Source organism: Pinus tabuliformis, chromosome 4_1, assembly GCF_031772625.1.
Source record: "Pinus tabuliformis cultivar Carrire ecotype Pingquan chromosome 4_1, CPIR1, whole genome shotgun sequence".
Lineage (NCBI taxonomy): Eukaryota > Viridiplantae > Streptophyta > Pinopsida > Pinales > Pinaceae > Pinus > Pinus tabuliformis.
This window is the reverse complement of record NC_142303.1, coordinates 525,333,300-525,357,671: the sequence shown is the minus strand read 5'-3', so window position 1 is coordinate 525,357,671 and position 24,372 is coordinate 525,333,300.

Below are 24,372 nucleotides of genomic sequence, written 5' to 3'. Positions count from 1 at the left end.
ACAGGGCAGTTAGGCAGTGAAGGTTGTGTGACAACTTTCACAGATAAAGCTTGGAAGGTCACTAAAGGAGCCCTGGTAATAGCAAAAGGTGAAAAGGTTGGTACATTGTATTTATGCAAGGGTATTTCTAATTATGTTAATGCTTTAACTTCCAGAGGAGCAGATGCAGCATTATGGCATCATAGGCTCGGACACATGAGTGAAAAAGGGATGAAGATTCTTCACTCAAGGAATTTGTTGCTAGGTTTGAAGAATGTTGATTTGGATTTCTGTGAGAACTGCATTTATGGAAAACAGAAGAGATTCAGATTTCTCAGAGTTGGGAAAGAAAAGAAGAACGAAAAATTAGAGCTTTTGCATACAGACGTATGGGGACCTGCTCAGGTATCATCTCTCGGTGGCTCTCGTTATTATGTTACTTTTATTGATGATGCAACTAGAAAAACTTGGATTTATTGTATTAAGAATAAATCTGATGTATTTGATACTTTCAAGAAATGGAAAGCTTTGGTTGAGATTGAGACAAGAAAGAAATTGAAGTGTCTTAGATCAGACAATGGAGGTGAATATTGCAGCAAAGAGTTTGATAGGTACTGTTCAGAGCATGGAATTCGCAGAGAGAAGACAGTTCCAAGAACACCACAAGAAAATGGTGTGTCAGAAAGGATGAACAGAACAATCATGGAGCGTGCAAGGTGCATGAGATTGCATGCAGGATTGCCTTTACAGTTTTGGGCAGATGCTGTAGATACTGTTGTTTATTTAATAAACAGAGGACCTTCAAGTTCCTTGGATGGTGGTGTTCCAGAGGAAGCATGGACAGGGAAAAAGGTAAACTACTCTATTTTAAAACCTTTTGGTTGTGAGGCCTTTGTCCATATTGATAAAGAAAATAGAACAAAGCTTGAGGCAAAGTCAAAGAAATGTACCTTTATTGGATATGGTGTTAATGATTTTGGTTATCGCTTATATGATTATGAAAATCACAAAATCATTAGGAGCAGAGATGTAATATTCAATGAAAAGGTCTTGTATAAGAATCAGTTGCAGGAAAAGAAACAAGAAAAAGAAAACAAGGAATATGCAGTTCTTGATGAAATTACTGAAAAAGTAAAGGTGCCTGAAAATAATAATAATCAACAACCACAACAACAGCAACCATCACAACAACAACAGGTACCCCAAACACCTGAAAGTGGTGTTAGAAGATCTACCAGGACAAGTAGACCTCCTGAACGATACTCTCCTTCATTATATTATTTATTGTTGACTGATTCCGGTGAACCTGAATGTTATGAAGAAGCAACGCAGGTTGAAAGCAAGAAGAAGTGGGAGGTAGCCATGGAAGAAGAGATGGACTCCTTAATGCATAACCAGACTTGGGATTTAGTCAGGTTGCCTGCAAGAAAAACTACATTGAAGAATAAATGGGTTTACAGGCTGAAGGAAGAAGATGGAGGAAAGCAAAGGTACAAAGCTAGACTTGTGGTGAAGGGGTTTGCACAGAAGAAAGGTATTGATTTTGATGAAATATTTTCTCCTGTTGTTAAAATGACTTCAATCAGAATTATTTTAAGTCTTGTAGCAGCTGAAGATTTGCATCTTGAGCAGTTAGATGTAAAGACAGCCTTTCTCCATGGGGATTTGGAGGAAGAGATATATATGCAGCAGCGACAAGGATATGAGGTGAAAGGGAAGGAGAAACTAGTGTGCAGGTTGAAGAAGAGCTTGTATGGCTTAAAACAGGCTCCAAGGCAGTGGTATCTAAAATTTGACAAGTTTATGTCTGAACAAGGTTATACTAGATGTCACTCTGATCATTGTGTTTATTTGAAAAAGCAAAATGATGGCAGCTATATTATATTGTTATTGTATGTAGATGACATGCTTGTTGCAGGATCTAACATGCAGGAAATAAATGTGCTCAAAAGAAAATTGGCAAATTCATTTGCAATGAAGGATTTGGGAGCTGCGAAACAAATCCTTGGTATGAGAATAACTAGAGACAGGAAAAATTGTAAATTAACATTGTCTCAGAATGAGTACATACAAAAGGTGTTGAAAAGATTTAACATGCACAATGCAAAACCAGTTAGTACACCTTTTGCTAGCCATTTCAAACTTAGCAAGGAAATGTGCCCAAAGACCCAAGAAGACATGGATTATATGTCTAAAGTTCCATATGCATCAGCAGTTGGAAGCTTAATGTATGCAATGGTCTGCACAAGGCCTGATATTGCACATGCAGTGGGAGTTGAAAGCAGGTACATGAACAATCCAGGAAAGGAACATTGGATGGCAGTGAAATGGATTCTCAGATATTTGAAAGGTACCACAAATCAAGCATTATGCTTTGGTGGTTCAAACATCTCCCTACAAGGATATGTTGATGCAGATATGGCAGGTGACAGAGATAATAGGAGGAGCACTACAGGATATGTATTCACTGTTGGAGGAACAGCTGTCAGTTGGGTTTCAAAAATCCAAAGTGTTGTTGCACTTTCAATAACAGAAGTAGAGTATGTTGCTGCTACAGAGGCTAGTAAAGAAATGATTTGGTTACAAAGTTTTATGGGTGAATTGGGTAAGGAGCATGATATGGGCACGTTATACAGTGATAGCCAAAGTGCCATTCATCTTGCAAAGAACTCAGCGTTTCATTCCAGGACTAAACACATACAGCTCAAGTACCATTTCATACGATCAGTGTTGGAAGATGGAGAGTTGAAGCTGGAAAAGATACACACTAGCCAGAATCCTGCAGATATGCTAACAAAAGTTGTAACCAGGGAGAAACTGAGAATATGCTCAGTTTCAGTTGGTCTTCAAGGATGACGATGAAGATGAGAAACAGCCAGGTCCAAAGAGGAGTCATTGTCCAGCAAATGGAGCAGCGGTGGAGTTGCTACAATCAGTCTCCAAGTGGGAGATTGTTGGGTGTGGAGCCTAATTATCTTCTATATTCAAAGGTATCGCCACATAGGACCCCAGTTCGAAATGGGGGCAGCAACGCCGCCCGTAAAATGTTCGCTGCAGGCCGTTCATTAGGCGGATGATCTGACGGTAGAACTTATGTTTAGTTTAGGGTTTTTTGCCCTAGAAGGAAACCCCTCTCTTTGAATGAGGGTATTGTATTTGAGGTTGTGTGATAGATGTGTATTCGGTGAGCGAGAAATAGAGAGGTGAGACTGTGAGAGAAAACAGAGGATATTACAGTGGATTTGTTGTAGGTTGTGTCTCTTCATTTTGCTGGATAATAGAAAGGAAGGACTAGCTGTTCGGGGTGGACATAGCCCAAACTGGGTGAACCACGTATATCTATGTCTCTCTTGTTTTGTGCGTTTTCTGTGTTTATATTTCTGCAATATTTTATGTGTTCCATTGCTCCGTAATATATAATTTTCTAACACTCTGAGCATATACCTAGCCTAAAATTAGTATTTACATCAGTCATCTCTTGCATTATTTTCATATTTTACTAATATTAACAAGGAGAGAGCCCTCTCCCGACCTAGTAGGGCTAGCTACCAGGTTAAGCGTGGTTTGATGTTACCCTAGACCTGCCTTTCTCAGCGTGAGGTAGATTTAGGCTATAGCAGTTGTGGTGGCAAACGTTGAATGCTCAGAACAATTCCAAGTTCAACACCTTGGTCCTCGAGTGACTTCGGTAATTCAGGAAACGACTCCTCAGGCAATCTTTCAGACGAAGGAGAGGAAGAGGAACTAGGTGAACCAGATGGTTCAGCCACGATGACCTTGTCTTACTTAATAAGAAAAGAGAGAGATAAACTTCAAGGCTTTGGGAAGTTATTTTAAGGGAAACTCACAATTTGGTCCAGAAAGACTAACAAGATGTTATAATATCGTGGGCAATCAATTTATTGACGCATAAATAGACTGGTGTTATTTCATGTTTTAAGAGTCGAGAAAGAAACAAAGATGACTCTATCACTTTCGATTGGAAACAAGCTCGAAAGGACAAACGCTCGAATGATCTTTTAAGTTTAATGAGTCAAAAATATCAAATGACTACTCTGGATGGTCTAAGTAAAAAGGATTACCAGGCAACCATGAACTGTATAATAGCTCCTGGAAAATCGAGAAGCATAGGTAGGCAATCTCCCTGAATGTTGTGTTCGGTGTATCATGTTTGCAAGGCGGTTGAATCAGCTTCCTATGGATAAAGGATTGTAGCCTAGAGGGGTCTCTCATTATATACTCGACAGTACGAGGAGCACAAATCCATACTAACATTGTCTAGTGCCGAAGCTAACGACAGTTGCTAGGTTTAAAGATGTCGGAACACGTCTCTAGCCTAGACCTTCTAGATGTGATCGTTAGATTTCAAATGTGCCTTAGGTTAATTGAGTTCGTTTTAAAGTTTATCTTGAGTTATGTCTCAGTTTTCAGGCCTTAGCGATGTGACTCGAAAAACCCTAAATGCAACTAAATGAGACAAGACCCTTTCAATTCGATGAATTGTCTACACTAGAGAGGGTAGAAAACACACAATCAAATGCAAACAACCAAGCAACCGAAAGAAAAATGATTTTTCACTACTTCATTTTTTGAGAAAATAAACTAATGAAACTACGTTTCAATTCCTAATTTCTTGACAATTACATTTCTAATAGTCCTTCCAAAAGTAAAAAGAGTTCTTTTTCTTTTCAAATTCCAATGCAATCCTAGTCTTCAATGATGCTGACTACCGTAGCATACTAATGCAACAAAATAGAAACACTTTTCATGAAACAACGAGATGAATTTTTTGCATACAACACTTCAATGAAAAAGTTTTTTATACAATTAGCTCTTCAAGCAAATGAAAACATGAAAAGAGAAACTCGTTCAGACTAATGAAAAACCGACTTTACCAAAAACAAGACAAGCAATGTAATCCATGACGAAAAAGAAACGTTTAGACAAGCAAACAAAAACTTTTCAAACTTTTGTAATGGAGGTCAAAGCCGTAGAAGGACCGTAAACGAAATGCAAGGAGTAAATGCACCAACAACTTGACTCACTGAGTTCACAATCAGATGAATGGATGACAATCTAGATGGCCTAGTGCCACTAACCATCCAATGACCCAAGAAATCAAGCGGAAAGATGACAAATCAACAAGCAAACAAACCAAATGAAAAGTAGCTTTCTAGTCAAGGAGAAAATGGTCTAAAAGGCTTATGGGGTCGAAATCATGAGAGAAAAACACATTGGGCAAGATTTGGGACAAACCGTAATTTTCAGTTACAAGCATCGATGCGACTGCCTAACTGACAATAAGCGCCAGAAGGAGGTCGGCATGACTGTTTCTCAACATGTCGCACTGATTGGCGCAATTGTTAGCGATTTAAGGGCGCTGAGCAAGGGAGCCAAAAGAAAAAAAAAAAAGCTAGGACTAGATTTGCTACTATGAATTTCAAACTTAGACAAGTAAGAAAAGGTAAATAAACAGAACCAGAGGGAAAAAAGTGGAACTAGAAAATTTCACACAAAACCATGAAATCTCAAACAAACAAACAAAAGGATTGGCTCCCCAGTGGAGTCGCCAATTTGTGGTGAAGTAAAATTACGAGTGCGGACACAAACAATTCCTCTAGCCCGATAATGGGTCTAGCCACAACCGATACATTCTATGGCAGATTTCCTTAGGTTAGAACCAATTAAGAGGGCCTACCTCTTAGTACGCTTATCCCATTTGGTGATGACCTTGCTTGCTCACTCCAGCTATCTCTCGTTTCCTTTTTCGAACACCTGAAACAAGTAAACAACAGCAAACAACAATCGTGATAATAGACAAATTATAATTCAACCTACTTAACAAGTCAAGAAACATTAAGCCATAAACATGTAGGATGACACATCATGTAGGAAATCAATTGATAGTTTCATATATATGGAATCAATAAGAGATTACAACGATTGTCTTGACATTGTTGTTCTCCTCCGACAAAACCAGGTTCCCACACACTTCCATTAGCATTCCATGATGGCCTCAACAATGATAGTTTTAAGACTCTTCCCTTTAGGCTTCACACTAAACCAAATTCACACTTCTCCTTCACACAACTAGAGAGCTACAACTATGAATAGCTTGATGTTTACTCCAAACTTAATTAGCACTAGCACACCAACATTAACACTAGCTTGTGCTTGGGAAAAAGGGAGGTTTATATAGCATGAATGGATGGGAGATGGATCCTCTTCTCATGAGAGAAGGTCTTATCTCTTCAGGTAGTTCCATCCTTATAGGGGAAAGGAGCCCAAACCGACATCCTCGACCCCATCCGACCAAACCATTTACTAGACTTCTGTTATGAAGCTTCTACAGTTGGAACCTTCAGCTCCTTATTTAAAAAACTTTCCATAAGAGGATCGGCGTGATTAGAACAAAGCTCAATCACTCCGATCGGCGCTAGGGACAGTGTTAATCCCTGCATATCAGCGAGGAGGACAAGGGTCATTAGCGCCAGTCTTGTAAATTGGGAAAAACAGAAAATTTTGGGGAAATGGTGCAAAAGGGAATTGTTCTGCTCATGAAGAATGACACAATGGTAGTTTCTTCATGAAGGGAAAGCATGTAGGGTTCACTTTATAGGTCCTCCAGGATCAAGGAACGGGGAGTACAGGGACAGTGACAAAATGTTGTGTAACAGGGTGATTTCTCTTGTGTTCGACATCAGCTTTTATTATCACTCATTGGGATTCGTGCAGTGCCTTGGTTTCCATTTAACCCTATTGGTGGATTCCTCGCCTCTTTGTCATCTTTCATTATTGGTTGGTTCAAAGGGTTTCTATCATGCGCTAGCCACATCTTTTGAATGCAGGAAATGTGCTTCAGTTGAGTTACTACATCTTTGTTCATCTGATTCCTTCCACATTATTGGCCTACGGGTTACACTCGCGCTAGATTGAAGAAGGATGCCTTAATGCCTTCCTTCTAACGGATATTTTCCCATCAACTTCAGCTCATTGCTCTAGGAAAGGGATCTAGAGACCATTTGACAATACCTTAGGGTTTGCAGTCATCAGTGGCAGATCCCTTCGCTATCGATAGTGGGAAAACATCATTGTCTCCTGATTGATAGATTCTTTCAAGTCTTTGACTACAGCTCATTTATTCGTGTTGGCATTATGATGCATGTGTTGTACTTGATGGCAACCCACTCGTAGAAGAACAACTCATTTATACATATCTAGATGAATCTACAGAAGAGATATCAGATGTGACAGAATACATGGGATGCAGGACAGCTCAAAGGAATCAGATGACAGTTCTCAGTATGACAAGTTAGCTTTGCCGTCAAGTCCAAAGGGGGAGATTGTTGGCATTACGATACAAGTGTTGTCCTTGATGGCAAGATGACAAATTATGGTGCAGCAGGTCAGTAGCAAAGAATTGATGATCAAACTACAAAAATGAAGAAAGAAGAGTATATACGCAGGTTCACTATATACCAAGTCGTATAAATATGCATGTTATATGCAGGTTCACTATGTACCAAGTCGTGTATATACGTAGGTTCGCTATATACCAAGTAGGCTATACACGCAGGTTCACTATTTACAAAGGCGCGTATACACGCGGGATTGTTGATCAAAAGTCACGTATGCGTATGCACGCACTTTCATGCACGGAAAAGCGCATACATATGGGAAAGCTTATTTTTGGGTCCGTGGTATTTCGACCTATGGTTTTGGTCCTTGGTATTGAGTCCGAAGTGTTGAACCCAGGTATTGGGTCCCTAGTATTGGTTCTAAATGGTTTTGGATGATGGTATTGAATAAATCCTAAGACTATAAAAGGAGAAGAAGATCATTAGGCAAAGGCAATTTGGAGAAGTGATGAATATCTTATGAAGTGTGAGATCTAGTATGTTGGTTATGGGTTTGTGATGCTGTGATTGATCTGAACCAAGGATGCACCCATGTGAATGATGATGAATGATATATCGAGATCTTAAGGCTTGGAATGTTTTTTCATTATATGGTTTGATTATGGATAGACTAGATCTGAATTATTGACGCATGTTTTATTGTATGAATGTTATGATCTGGGTATGACTGATGTCTAGAACAGCTGCAAAGTTATGAGTAAATATTTGCAGATCTGTACGCAGGTTGGCTTTGGTGAAAGTGCGTATGTACGTTGGTTTGATTCATCATAGTAGCATATACATTATGAGACATGATATTTGAAGTTTCAGTTGGATCTGGTTATTGTTGCATAGTTCTATTGTATGTTCTGTGTTCTGGTGATTGCGTTGTTGACAAGGTTTCAGTGTTTCAGTATTGGGTGATTCAGAGATTGATGATGCAGATGTTGATGGGTGTTTTGCAGTGGTGATTGATTTTGTGCTTCAATGTTGTTGATGGGTCCAATATGAAAATTGGATGAAACGTGGCCTTCAGATTATGGTGTTGTGCTTCAGGAGTATCCAGTCTGAAAATTTATGAAACGTGGTAACTGGAGGTAGAAAGAGAAGGTTGTAGCCTTCTATAGGTCGACACCTACGTAATAGTACATCAACTAGTACAAGAACTAAGGGGGTGGCAGCTCCCTTCCAGTAGCAGCTGGAAAATGAGTGAAGGTTGGAGCATTTAGTAGGGCAGTACCTACGTACTAGTAAATGGATCGGCTAGTACAAGAGCTAAGGGGGTTGTAGCTCCCTTCCAGGAGAGTCTGGAGAATGAGAGAAGGTTGTAGACTTCTGCAGGTAGAAGCCTGTGTACTAGTATAAGACTGCACCAGTATAGAACTATTGTATAAAGAAGTTTCTTATTAAAAAGAAGATTGAGACAGCTTGCAGCAGGTGGTTTTCACCCACATTGGGATTCCACCTTACATCATGGTGTTCATGTGTGCTTCTTGTGTGTGATGATCTGTTCTATTTTACTGCTCCTGTTTACTGTCCATATGGTTAATAATGTTCTGATGCACTCATTAAGGATCAACTAACTGAATCATAAGTTTACTGGATATACACTTGTTGCATTACACACAGTTGCATATACATGCGGTTTGCCTTAACTGAAGTAGCGTATATGAATCTTAATAAGGAAATGAAAAAGTTTTATTGATTTAATAATACTGATTCACCCCCCCCTCTTAGTATTATTTCCATCAATTGGAATCAGAGCAGGTCCTTTGGTAGAAGCTTGATCTCTTGAAGGAGATCCGTAGATCAATGGGAAAGAAGCTTAAGAAGAAAGCGCCTAAGAAGAAGAAGACATATCAGAAGAGCTATGACAGTGGGAGAATTGATTGGGGAATATGTGGAAGAAGCACTTCAAATTCATAATCACTTCAAAATGAAGATGAAAAAGCAAAAGAACTAGTAGGTATGAATTTGTTATACTCTAATGATACATTTATCCATACTTTTGAAGATGATGAAAGTGATAGTGAAACAACTGAATTTTCTCTTATGGGTGAGTAAGAAAGATATCAAATAGAGGCAAAATTTAAAAGGCTTACAGACAAAATTAGAGATCAACAAGATCTATTGAACAAAAGGGAATGTGCCTTCAAAGAAGCTACCAAACTAAAAGCTCAACTAGAGGAAGGAAACAAGGTAAGGAAGTTATTCAAGGACAAGGAAGATCAATGTCAAAAGTTGCAGGATGAAGTGACATCATTAAGAAATGAAGTCAATGAAAGGAGCACAATAATCAAGAAACTCAAAGACAGATCCAGTTACTATGAAAGTCTTGAAGCTATGATCCTCTCACTAAAGGAAGATCTTGAAGAATCAAAAAGGCAGAATAAAGAACTACTCCAAGCTCTTGAAAAACAAGAAAACGAAGTTCTTGAACTAAGAAATCAGTTGGAAGAAGGAACAAAAGCTGAAGAAAACATGAAGAAGCAGTATCATGAAAAGGAGGAGCAACATCAGGTTCAAGTAAATATTCTTAAAGATAACTTAGAAGAAAAGGATAAGCTCTTGTAATTTCAAGATAATACTAAGATCTTGGATGATATTCTTAATAGTCAAAGGTCTCCTACTATCAAAACGGGTCTTGGTTTTCATGAATCTGTTGAAGGAGAATCTAGTTCACAAAGTAAGACAAGGGACTCTAATGTAAAATCTGAAATGCTCAACAAGGAGATGAGAGGTCAATCCCATCAACAACCAAGGAAAGAAATTCTTCAAAGAAAAAATTTTATTCCTAACTATGGAAATAATAGTCAGTCAATTCCTCAAATGAATAATGTTGAATGTTATGTATGTCATAATCTTGGACATGTTGCAACCAAATGCAGAAGAAGAATGGTTCAAGACTATCACTCAGAAAGATCATCACATTCCAGGTACTTTAAGGGATATTGCCTTGCTTGCAATATGTTTGGTCGCGGAGTTGTTGATTGCTATAGAAGGAATATGAAACATGTAATATGTTATGCATGTAACAAGATTGGACATACAGCAAAGGAATGCAGGAACAAAGTACGGCACCATACCAAAAGGAGAAAACATCATCACACTTGAAGATATGGAAGAAGAAGGAAGTACAGTCAGAAAGATGTGGCACAGCACAATATACAGACATAACAGACTCAAAGGGACCTGAAAGTGCAAAACTTCAGTGTCCTAAATCTCATACACAAGTTTCATAAAGGGAAGTCGCATATATACGCGAGTTGGTTACTGCACAGTCACGTATATGTTAGTTTGAGGAAAAGCAGTGGGACAGGCTCAGGAAAAGGGGTCTGATATGATTTAGTCCATTATTTGCTCTATTTCATAATGGTTACAATCTGTTGATGTTGTGTGGAAATGTCTTGATACTTGTAAGATGTTTAGGAATGATTTGATCTTAACTTGTGGATGATGATACTTCTTGCTGATATATGCATGATCAGATCTGACAGTAAGCAAGATGGCACAGGTTCAGGGGGAGCATATGCTTTTGATAATACATTGTTGGCATTATGGTTAGTAGTCCTTAGTGATGATGCTTATATGGCTAAATGATACATCTTGCTATGATATGGTTATGAGTTGTCCATGACAAAATCTCATATGATTCTTGGGTTTACATAGTTGGTGTTCTGATCAGATTTGTGGATGCATATATGGTGCTTACATGGTGATCTTCATAAAAATAAGGAGAAGTACAAAGCTTGAATACACTTGATGATGAGTCACTCATATGCATTAAGATCATATAATACAATTATGATGCAGGATTCCTATAATTCTTGACGCTCATGTGGATGAGGATTGTTGTTGTTGATGATATCAAGAAGTCTTGACAAATGATCTTGAGCTCAAGATACATAGTGCTGGATACATGAATGTTTACTCAAAGTTGCATTGTTGGAGACATGATGATGATAAGTTCTTACCTATATGATGATAGGTTGATACTTACATATGTTGATTGATGCAAATGTTCCCATGTGATGAGATGGCTATGGTGTTTTTCACATATGATATAATGTGAATGATTCTGTTTGTCATATGTAGAATTCTTTTCAAAAGGATGAGTTGATGCAAACATATCTTGTTGCTGGTCTAGATGCTGTTGTCAGATGATTATGGAGCAGATCATACATTGTGTATGATAGTTGCTGATGATTATCATGATCTTATTTAGATATTTGGTCTCTATTATAAATGTCATGTAAAGGTCATATCAAGACTCATGATGTAATAGTTTGTCTCTATCTATTGTAGTCATTTGATGAATCCCTTTTGGTCATATGATGTAATTTGTACCCCCTCTATGCATGGGAAGGATGATGTAATAGTTCAGTCATGTATAAACATTTGGTATCTGGCATATCCCCACTTGGTTGGGTGGATGAGTCAATATTGGTATATCCCCACTGGGTTGGGAGATGGATGTATGTATGAGTCCTTGGTGATAGGAAGGTCATTTATGATAGAGTCATGTTCTTCTTGTAGAACATCTTTTTGCAGACCTTGCTTACAGTCAGGGGGAGCATGAACGGCACACTTCAGCAGAGCAGAGACTTCAGCATGTACTCAAAGGGAGCATGGTCAGATTGGTACACCTTGGTATATACAAAGGGGGAGCTCATTCAGAGATTTCAGTAGGTACTCAGGGGGAGTATGGACATTGGAATGTTTATCAAGGAAAGAAAATATCTTGGTCCGCCCTTTGCCCTTGATGTCAAAGGGGGAGATTGATTTGGTGTTGCTGCCATCAAGTCCAAAGGGGGAGATTGTTGGCATTATGATGCATGTGTTGTACTTGATGGCAACCCACTCGTAGAAGAACAACTCACTTATATATATCTAGATGAATCTACAGAAGAGATATTAGATGTGACAGAATACATGGGATGCAGGACAGCTCAAAGGAATCAAATGACAGTTCTCAGTATGACAAGTTAGCTTTGCCATCAAGTCCAAAGGGGGAGATTGTTGGCATTATGATACAAGTGTTGTCCTTGATGGAAATATGACATATTATAGTGCAGTAGGTCAGTAACAAAGAATTAATGATGAGACTACAAAAATGAAGAAAGACGAGTATATACGCAGGTTCACTATATACCAAGTCACGTACATATGCATGTTATACGCAGGTTCACTATGTACCAAGTCGCGTATATATGCAAGTTCACTATACACCAAGTAGGTTATACACACAGGTTATACACACAATTTCACTATATAAAAAGGTGCGTATACATGCGGGATTGCTGATCAAAAGTCCGTATGCGTATGCACACACTTTCATGCACGGAAAAGCGCACACATGTGGGAAAGCTTATTTTTGGGTCCGTGGTATTTAGACCTATGGTTTTGGTCCTTGGTATTGCGTCTAAAGTGTTGAACCCAGGTATTGGGTCCCTAGTATTGGTTCTAAATGGTTTTGGACCATGGTATTGAGTAAGGCCTAAGACTATAAAAGGAGAAGAAGATCATTAGGCAAAGGCGATTTGGAGAAGTGATGAATATTTGATGAAGTGTGAGATCTAGTATGTTGGTTATGGGTTTGTGATGCTGTGATTGATCTAAACCAAGGATGCACCCATGTGAATGATGATGAACGATGGATCGAGATATTAAGGCTTGGAATGTTTTATCATTATATGGTTTGATTATGGATAGACTAGATCTGAATTATTGATGCATGTTTTATTGTATGAATGTTATGATCTGGGTATGACTGATGTCTAGAACAGCGACAAAGTTATGGGTAAATATTTGCAGATCTGTACGCAGGTTGGCTTTGGTGAAAGCATGTATGTACGCTGGTTTGATTCATCATAGTAGTGTTTACATTATGGGACATGATATTTGAAGTTGCAATTAAATCTAGTTACTGTTGCAGAGTTCTGTTGTCTATTATGTGTTCAGGTGATTGTGTTGTTGACAGGGTTTTAGTGTTTCAGTATTGGGTGATTCAGAGATTGATGATGCAGGTGTAGTTGATGGGTGTTTTGCAGTGGTGATTGATTTTGTGCTTCAATGTTGTTGATGGGTCCAGTATGAAAATTGGATGAAACGTGACCTTCATATTATGGTGTTGTGCTTCAGGAGTATCCAGTCTGAAAATTTATGAAACATGGTACCTAGAGGAAGAAAGAGAAGGTTGTAGCCTTTTGTAGGTCGGCACCTACGTACTAGTACATCAACTAGTACAAGAGCTAAGGGGGTGGCAGCTCCCTTCCAGTAGCAGCTGGAAAATGAGTGAAGGTTGGAGCATTCAGTAGGCCGGCACCTACGTACTAGTAAATGGATCGGCTAGTACAAGAGCTAAGGGGGTTGTAGCTCCCTTCCAGGAGAGTCTGGAGAACGAGAGAAGGTTGTAGCCTTCTGCAGGTAGAAGCTTGTGTACTGGTATAAGACTGCACCAGTACAGAACTATTGTATAAAGAAGTTTCTTATTAAAAAGAAGATTGAGACGACTTGCAGCAGGTGGTTTTCACCCACATTGGGTTTCCACCTTACATCATGGTGTTCATGTGTGCTTCTTGTGTGTGATGATCTGTTCTATTTTAATGCTCCTATTTACTGTTCATATGGTTAATAATGTTCTAATGCACTCATTAAGGATCAACTAACTGAATCATAAGTTTACTGGATATATGCTTGTTGCATTACACATAGTTGCGTATACACGCGGTTTGCCTTAACTGAAGTAGCGTATATGAATCTTAATATGGAAATGAAAAAGTTTTATTGATTTAATAATACTGATTCACCCCCCCCCCCCCCTCTCAGTATTATTTCCATCAATTGGAACCAAAGCAGGTCCTTTGGTAGAAGCTTGATTGCTTGAAGGAGATCCGTAGATCAATGGGAAAGAAGCTTAAGAAGAAAGCGCCTAAGAAGAAGAAGACATCTCAGAGGAGCTATGATAGTGGGAGAATCGATTGGGGAATATGTGGAAGAAGCACTTCAGATTCAGAATCACTTCAGAATGAAGATGAACAAGCAAAAGAACTAGAAATTATGAATTTGTTATACTCTGGTGATACATTTATCCATCCTTTTGAAGATGATGAAAGTGATATCGAAACAACTGAATTTGCTCTTATGGGTGAGCAAGGAAGATATCAAATAGAGGTAGAATTTAAAAGGCTTACAGACAAAATTAGAGATCAACAAGATCTATTGAACAAAAGGGAATGTGCCTTCAAAGAAGAAGCTACAAAACTAAAAGCTCAACTAGAGGAAGGAAACAAGGTAAGGAAGTTATTCAAGGACAAGGAAGATCAATGTCAAAAGTTGCAGGATGAAGTGACATCATTAAGAAATAAAGTCAATGAAAGGAGCACAACAATCAAGAAACTCAGAGACAGATCCAGTTACTATGAAAGTCTTGAAGCTACGATCCTCTCGCTAAAAGAAGATCTTAAAGAATCAAAAAGGCGAAATAAAGAACTACTCCAAGCTCTTGAAAACAAGAAAACGAAGTTCTTGAACTAAGAAATCAGTTGGAAGAAGGAAGAAAAGCTGAAGAAACCATGAAGAAGCATTATCATGAAAAGGAGGAGCAACATCAGGTTGAGGTAAATATTCTAAAATATAACTTAGAAGAAAAGGATAAGCTCTTACTGTTCAAGATAGTACTAAGATCTTGGATGATATTCTTAGTAATCAAAGGTCTCCTACTATCAAAATGGGTCTTGGATTTCATGAATTTGTTGAAGGAGAATCTAGTTCACAAAGTAAGACAAGGGACTCTAATGTAAAATCTGAAATGCTCAACAAGGAGATGAGAGGTCAATCCCATCAACAACCAAGGAAAGAAATTCTTCAAAGAAAATATTTTATTCCTAACTATGGAAATAATAGTCGGTCAATTCCTCAAATGAATAATGTTGAATGTTATGTATGTCATAATCTTGGACATGTTGCAGCCAGATGCAGAAGAAGAATGGTTCAAGACTATCACTCAGAAAGATCATCACGTTCCAGGTACTTTAAGGGATATTGCCTTGCTTGCAATATGTTTGGTCACGGAGCTGTTGATTGCTATAGAGGGAATATGAAACATGTAAGATGTTATGCATGTAACAAGCTTGGACATACAGTAAAGGAATGCAGGAACAAAGTACGGGAACCATACCAAAATGAGAAAACATCATCACACTTGAAGATATGGAAGAAGAAGGAAGTACAATCAGAATGATGTGGCACAACACAATATACAAACATAACAGACTCAGAGGGACCTGAAAGTGCAAAACTTCAGTGTCCTAAATCTCATACGCAAGTTTCATAGAGGGAAGTCGCGTATATACACGAGTTGGTTACTGCACAGTCGCATATATGTTAGTTTGAGGAAAAGCAGTGGGACAGGCTCAGGAAAAGGGGTCTGATATGATTCAGTCCATTATTTGCTCGGTTTCATAATGGTTACAATCTGTTAATGTTGTGTAGAAATGTCTTGATACTTGTAAGATGTTTAGGAATGATTTGATCTTAACTTGTGGATGATGATACTTCTCATTGAGATATGCATGATCAGATCTGACAGTAAGCAAGATGACACAGGTTGAGGGGGAGCATATGCTTTTGATAATACATTGTTGGCATTATCATTAGTAGTCCTTAGTGATGATGCTTATATGGCTAAATGATACATCTTGCTATGATATGGTTATGAGTTTTCCATGACAAAATCTCATATGATTCTTGGGTTTACATAGTTGGCGTTCTGATCAGATTTGTGGATGCATATATGGTGCTTACATGGTGATCTTCATAAAAATAAGGAGAAGTACAAAGCTTGAATAAACTTGATGATGAGTCACTCATATGCTGCCGTCATCATATGCATAAAGATCATATAATACAATTATGATGCAGGATTCCTATAGTTCTTGACGCTCATGTGGATGAGGATTGTTGTTGTTGATGATATCAATAAGTCTTGACAAATGATCTTGAGCTCAAGATACATAGTGCTGGATACATGAATGTTTACTCAAAGTTGCATTGTTGGAGACAAGATGATGATAAGTCCTTACCTATATGATGATAGGTTGATACTTACATATGTTGATTGATGCAAATGTTCCCATGTGATGAGATGGCTATGGTGTTTTTCACATATGATATAATTTAAATGATTCTGTATGTCATATGCAGAATTATGTTCAAAAGGATGAGTTGATGCAGACATACCTTGTTGCTGGTCTAGATGTTGTTGTCACATGATTATGGAGTAGATCATACATTGTGTATGATAGTTGTTGATGACTATCATGATCTTATTTAGATGTTTGGTCTCTGTTATAAATGTCATGTAAAGGTCATATCAAGACTCATGATGTAATAGTTTGTCTCTATCTATTGTATTCATTTAGTGAATCCCTTTTGGTCATATAATGTAATTTGTACCCCCTCTATGCATGGGAAGGATGATGTAATAGTTCAGTCATGTATAAACATTTGGTATCTGGCATATCCCCACTTGGTTGGGTGGATGAGTCAATATTGGTATATCCCCACTGGGTTGGGAGATGGATGTATGTATGATTCCTTGGTGATAGGAAGGTCATTTATGATAGAGTCATGTTCTTCTTGTAGAACATCTTTTTGCAGACCTTGCTTACAGTCAGAGAGAGCATGAATGGCACACTTCAGCAGAGCAGAGACTTCAGCATGTACTCAAAGGGAGCATGGTCAGATTGGTACACCTTGGTATATACAAAGGGGGGGCTCATTCAGAGACTTCAACAGGTACTCAGGGGGAGTATGGACAGCGAAATATTTATCAAGGAAAGAGAATATCTTGGTCCACCCTTTGCCCTTGATGTCAAAGGGGGAGAGTGATTTGGTGTTGTTGCCATCAAGTCCAAAGGGGGAGATTGTTGGCATTATGATGCATGTGTTGTACTTGATGGAAACCCACTCGTAGAAGAACAACTCACTTATATATATCTAGATGAATCTACATAAGAGATATCAGATGTGATAGAATACATGGGATGCAGGACAGCTCAAAGGAATCAGATGATAGTTCTCAGTATGACAAGTTAGCTTTGCCATCAAGTCCAAAGGGGGAGATTGTTGGCATTATGATACAAGTGTTGTCCTTGATGGCAAGATGACAGATTATAGTGCAGCAGGTCAATAGCATAGAATTGATGATCAGACTATAAGAATGAAGAAAGAAGAGTATATACGCAGGTTCACTATATACCAAGTCGCGTACATATGCATGTTATACGCAGGTTCACTATGTACCAAGTCGCGTATATACGCAGGTTCGCTATATACCAAGTAGGGTATACACGCAGGTTCACTATATACAAAGGTGCGTATACACGCGGGATTGCTAATCAAAAGTCGCGTATGCGTATGCACGCACTTTCATGCACGGAAAAGCGCGTACATGTGGGAAAGCTTATTTTTGGGTCCGTGGTATTTAGACCTATGGTTTTGGCCCTTGGTATTGCATCCGAAGAGTTGAACCCAGGTATTGGGTCCCTATTATTGGTTCTAAATGGTTTTGGACCATGGTATTGAGTAAGGCCTAAGACTATAAAAGGAGAAGAAGATCATTAGGCAAAGGCAATTTGGAGAAGTGATGAATATCTGATGAAGTGTGAGATCTAGTATATTGGTTATGGGTTTGTGATGCTGTGATTGATCTGAACCAAGGATGCACCCATGTGAATGATGATGAACGATGGATCGAGATCTTGAGGCTTCGAATATTTTATCATTATATGGTTTGATTATGGATAGACTAGATCTAAATTATTGACGAATGTTTTATTGTATGAATGTTATGATTTGGGTATGACTGATGTCTAGAACAGATGCAAAGTTATGAGTAAATATTTGCAGATCTGTACGCAGGTTCGCTTTGGTGAAAGCGCGTATGTACGCTGGCTTGATTCATCATAGTAGCGTATACATTATGAGACATGATATTTGAAGTTTCAATTGGATCTGGTTATTGTTGCAGAGTTCTGTTGTCTGTTCTGTGTTCTGGTGATTGTGTTGTTGACAGGGTTTCAGTGTTTCAATATTGGGTGATTCAGAGATTGATGATGCAGGTGTAGTTGATGGGTGTTTTGCAGTGGTGATTGATTTTGTGCTTCAATGTTGTTGATGGGTCCAGTATGAAAATTGGATGAAACATGGTCTTCAGATTATGGTGTTGTGCTTCAGGAGTATCCAGTCTAAAAATTTATGAAACGTGGTACCTGGGGGAAGAAAGAGAAGGTTGTAGCCTTCTGTAGGTCGGCACCTACGTACTAGTACATCAGCTAGTACATCAGCTAGTACAAGAGCTAAGGGGGTGGCAGCTCCCTTCTAGTAGCAGTTGGAAAACGAGTGAAGGTTGGAGCATTCAGTAGGTCGGCACCTACGTACTAGTAAATAGATCGGCTAGTACAAGAGCTAAGGGGGTTGTAGCTCCCTTCCAGGAGAGTCTGGAGAATGAGAGAAGGTTGTAGCCTTCTGCAAGTAGAAGCCTGTGTACTGGTATAAGATTGCACCAGTACAGAACTATTGTATAAAGAAGTTTCTTATTAAAAAGAAGATTGAGACGACTTGCAGCAGGTGGTTTTCACCCACATTGGGTTTCCACCTTACATCATGGTGTTCATGTGTGCTTCTTGTGTGTGATGATATGTTCTATTTTACTGCCCTTGTTTGATGTTCATATGGTTAATAATGTTCTGATGCACTCATTAAGGATCAACTAACTGACTCATAAGTTTACTGGATATACGCTTGTTGCATTACACACAGTTGCGTATACACGTGGTTTGCCTTAACTGAAGTAGCGTATATGAATCTTAATATGGAAATGAAAAAGTTTTATTGATTTAATAATATTGATTCACCCCCCCTCTCAGTATTATTTCCATCAATTGGAATTAGAGCAAGTCCTTTGGTAGAAGCTTGATCGCTTGAAGGAGATCCGTAGATCAATGGGAAAGAAGCTTAAGAAGAAAGCGCCTAAGAAGAAGAAGACATCTCAGAAAAGCTATGACAGTGGGACAATCAATTGGGGAATATGTGGAAGAAGAACTTCAGCTTTAGAATCACTTCAGAATGAAGCTGAACAAGCAAAAGAACTAGCAGGTATGAATTTGTTATACTCCGGTGATACATTTATCCATCCTTTTGAAGATGATGAAAGTGATAGCGAAACAACTGAATTTTCTCTTATGGGTGAGCAAGAAGATATCAAATAGAGGCAGAATTTAAAAGGCTTACAGACAAAATTAGAGATCAACAAGATCTATTAAACAAAAGGGAATGCACCTTCAAAGAAGAAGCTACCAAACTAAAAGCTCCACTAGAGGAAGGAAACAAGGTAAGGAAGTTATTCGAGGACAAGGAAGATCAATGTCAAAAGTTGCAGGATGAAGTGACATCATTAAGAAATGAAGTCAACGAAAGGAGCACAACAATCAAGAAACTCAGAGATAGATCCAGTTACTATGAAAGTCTTGAAGCTACAATCCTCTCGCTAAAAGAAGATCATGAAGAATCAAAAAGGCAGAATAAAGAACTACTCCAAGCTCTTGAAAAACAAGAAAACGAAGTTCTTGAACTAAGACATCAGTTGGAAGAAGGAAGAAAAGCTGAAGAAAACATGAAGAAGCAGTGTCATGAAAAGGAGGAGCAACATCAGGGTGAGGTAAATATTCTTAAAGATAACTTAGAAGAAAAGGATAATCTCCCGTGATTTCAATATAGTACTAAGATCTTGGATGATATTCTTAGTAGTCAAAGGTCTCCTGCTATCAAAACGGGTCTTGGTTTTCATGAATCTGTTGAAGGAGAATCTAGTTCACAAAGTAAGACAAGGGACTCTAATGCAAAATCTGAAATGCTCAACAAGGAGATGAGAGGTCAATCCCATCAACAACCAAGGAAAGAAATTCTTCAAAGAAAATCTTTTATTCCTAACTATGGAAATAATAGTCGGTCAATTCCTCAAATGAATAATGTTGAATGTTATGTATGTCATAATCCGTGACATGTTGCAGCCAAATGCAGAAGAAGAATGGTTCAAGACCATCACTCAGAAAGATCATCACGTTCCAAGTACTTTAAGGGATATTGCTTTGCTTGCAATATGTTTGGTCACGGAGCTGTTGATTGCTATAGAAGGAATATGAAACTTGTAAGATGTTATGCATGTAAAAATCTTGGACATACAACAAAGGAATGCACGAACAAAGTACGGGCACCATACCAAAAGGAGAAAACATCATCACACTTGAAGATATGGAAGAAGAAGGAAGTACAGTCAGAAAGATGTGGCACAGCACAATATACAGACATAACAGACTCAGAGGGACCTAAAAGTGAAAAACTTCAGTGTCCTAAATCTCATACGCAAGTTTCATAAAGGGAAGTCATGTATATATGCGAGTTGGTTACTGCACAGTCGCGTATATGTTAGTTTGAGGAAAAGTAGTGGGACAGGCTCAGGAAAAGGGGTCTGATATGATTCAGTCCATTATTTGCTCTGTTTCATAATGGTTACAATCTATTGATGTTGTGTGGAAATGTCTTGATACTTGTAAGATGTTTAGGAATGATTTGAACTTAACTTGTGGATGATGATATTTCTCATTGATATATGCATGATCAGATCTAACAGTAAGCAAGATGGCACATATTCACGGGGAGCATATGCTTTTGATAATACATTGTTGGCATTATGGTTAGTAGTCCTTAGTGATGATGCTTATATGGCTAAATGATACATCTTTCTATGATATGGTTATGAGTTGTCCATGACAAAATCTCATATGATTCTTTGGTTTACATCGTTGGTGTTCTGATCAGATTTGTGGATGCATATATGGTGCTTACATGGTTATCTTCATAAAAATAAGGAGAAGTACAAAGCTTGAATACACTTGATGATGAGTCACTCATATGCTGCTATCGTCATATGCATAAAGATCATATAATACAATTATGATGTAGGATTCCTATAGTTCTTGACGCTCATGTGGATGAGCATTGTTGCTGTTGATGATATCAAGAAGTCTTGATAGATGATCTTGAGCTCAAGATACATAATGCTAGATACATGAATGTTTACTCAAAGTTGCATTGTTGGAGACATGATGATGATAAGTTATTAACTATATTATGATAGGTTGATACTTACATATGTTGATTGATGCAAATGTTCCCATGTGATGAGATGGCTATGGTGTTTTTCACATATGATATAATGTGAATGATTCTGTATGTCATATGCAGAATTCCGTTCAAAAGGATGAGTTGATGCAGACATACCTTGTTGTTGGTCTAGATGCCGTTGTCAAATGATTATGGAGCAGATCATACATTGTGTATGATAGTTGCTGATGACTATCATGATCTTATTTAGATGTTTGGTCTCTGTTATAAATGTCATGTAAAGCTCATATCAAGACTCATGATGTAATAGTTTGTCTCTATCTATTGTAGTCATTTGATGAATCCCTTTTGGTCATATGATGTAATTTGTACCCCCTCTATGCATGGGAAGGATGATGTAATAGTTCAGTCATGTATAAACATTTGGTATCTGGCATATCCCCACTTGGTTGGGTGGATGAGTCAATATTGGTATATCCCCACTGGGTTGGGAGATGGATGTATGTATGAGTCCTTGGTGATAGGAAGGTCATTTATGATAGAGTCATGTTCTTCTTGTAGAACATCTTTTTGCAGACCTTGCTTACAGTCAGGGGTAGCATGAACGGCACACTTCAACAGAGCATAGACTTAAGCATGTACTCAGAGGGAGCCTGGTCAGATTGGTACACCTTGGTATATACAAAGGGGGAGCTCATTCAGAGACTTCAGCATCTACTCAGGGGGAGTATGGACAGTGGAATGTTTATCAAGGAAAGAGAATATCTTGGTCCGCCCTTTTCCCTTGATGTCAAAGGGGGAGAGTGATTTGGTGTTGTTGCCATAAAGTCCAAAGGGGGAGATTGTTGGGATTATGATGCATGTGTTGTACTTGATGGCAACCCAATCGTAGAAGAACAACTCATTTATATATATCTAGATGAATCTACAGAAGAGATATCAGATGTGACAGAATACATGGGATGCAGGACAGCTCAAAGGAATCAGATGACAGTTCTCAGTATGACAAGTTAGCTTTGCCATAAAGTCCAAAGGGGGAGATTGTTGGCATTATGGTACAAGTGTTGTCCTTGATGGCAAGATGACAGATTATAGTGCAGCAGGTCAGTAGCAAAGAATTGATGATCAGACTACAAGAATGAAGAAAGAAGAGTTTAGATGCAAGTTCACTATATACCAAGTCGTGTACATATGCATGTTATACGCAGGTTCACTATGTACCAAGTCACGTATATACGCAGGTTCACTATATACCAAGTAGGGTATACACGCAGGTTATACACGTAGGTTCACTATATACAAAGGCGCGTATACACGCGAGATTGCTGATCAAAAGTCGTGTATGTGTATGCACGCACTTTCATGCACGTAAAAGCGCGTACATGTGGGAAATCTTATTTTTGGGTCCGTGGTATTTAGACCTATGGTTTTGGTCCTTGGTATTGCGTTCGAAGTGTTGAACCCAGGTATTGGGTCCCTATTATTGGTTCTAAATGGTTTTGGACCATGGTATTGAGTAAGGCCTAAGACTATAAAAGGAGAAGAAGATCATTAGGCAAAGGCAATTTGGAGAAGTGATGAATATCTGATGAAGTGTGAGATCTAGTATGCTAGTTATGGGTTTGTGATGTTGTGATTGATCTGAACCAAGGATGAACCCATGTGAATGATGATGAATGATGGATCGAGATCTTAAGGCTTGGAATGTTTTATCATTATATGGTTTGATTATGGATAGACTAGATCTGAATTATTGACGCATGTTTTATTGTATGAATGTTATGATCTGGGTATGACTGATGTCTAGAACAGCTGCAAAGTTATGAGTAAATATTTGCAGATCTGTACGCAGGTTGGCTTTGGTGAAAGCGTGTATGTACACTGGTTTGATTCATCATTGTAGCGTATACATTATGAGACATGATATTTAAAGTTGCAGTTGGATCTGGTTATTGTTGTAGAGTTCTGTTGTCTGTTCTGTGTTTTGGTGATTGTGTTGTTGACAGGGTTTTAGTGTTTCAGTATTGGGTGATTCAGAGATTGATGATGCAGGTGTAGTTGATGGGTGTTTTGCAGTGGTGATTGATTTTTTGCTTCAATGTTGTTGATGGGTCCAGTATGAAAATTGGATGGAGCGTGGCCTTCAGATTATTATGTTGTGCTTCAGGAGTATCCATTCTAAAAATTTATGAAACGTGGTACCTGGAGAAAGAAAGAGAAGGTTGTAGCCTTCTGTAGGTCAGCACCTATGTACTAGTACATCAGCTAGTACAAGAGCTAAGGGGGTGGCAGCTCCCTTCCAGTAGCAGCTGGAAAACAAGTGAAGGTTGGAGCATTCAGTAGGCCGGCACCTACGTACTAGTAAATGGATCGGCTAGTACAAGAGCTAAGGGGGTTGTAGCTCCCTTCCAAGAGAGTCTGGAGAATGAGAGAAGGTTGTAGCCTTCTGCGAGTAGAAGCCTGTGTACTGGTATAAGACTGCACCAGTACAGAACTATTGTATAAAGAAGTTTCTTATTAAAAAGAAGATTGAGACGACTTGCAGCAGGTGGTTTTCACCCACATTGGGTTTCCACCTTACATCATGGTGTTCATGTGTGCTTCTTGTGTGTGATGATCTGTTCTATTGTACTGCTCATGTTTACTGTTCATATGGTTAATAATGTTCTGATGCACTCATTAAGGATCAACTAACGTAATCATAAGTTTACTGGATATACGCTTGTTTCATTACACACAGTTGCGTATACACGTAGTTTGCCTTAACTGAAGTAGCGTATATGAATCTTAATATGGAAATGAAAATTTT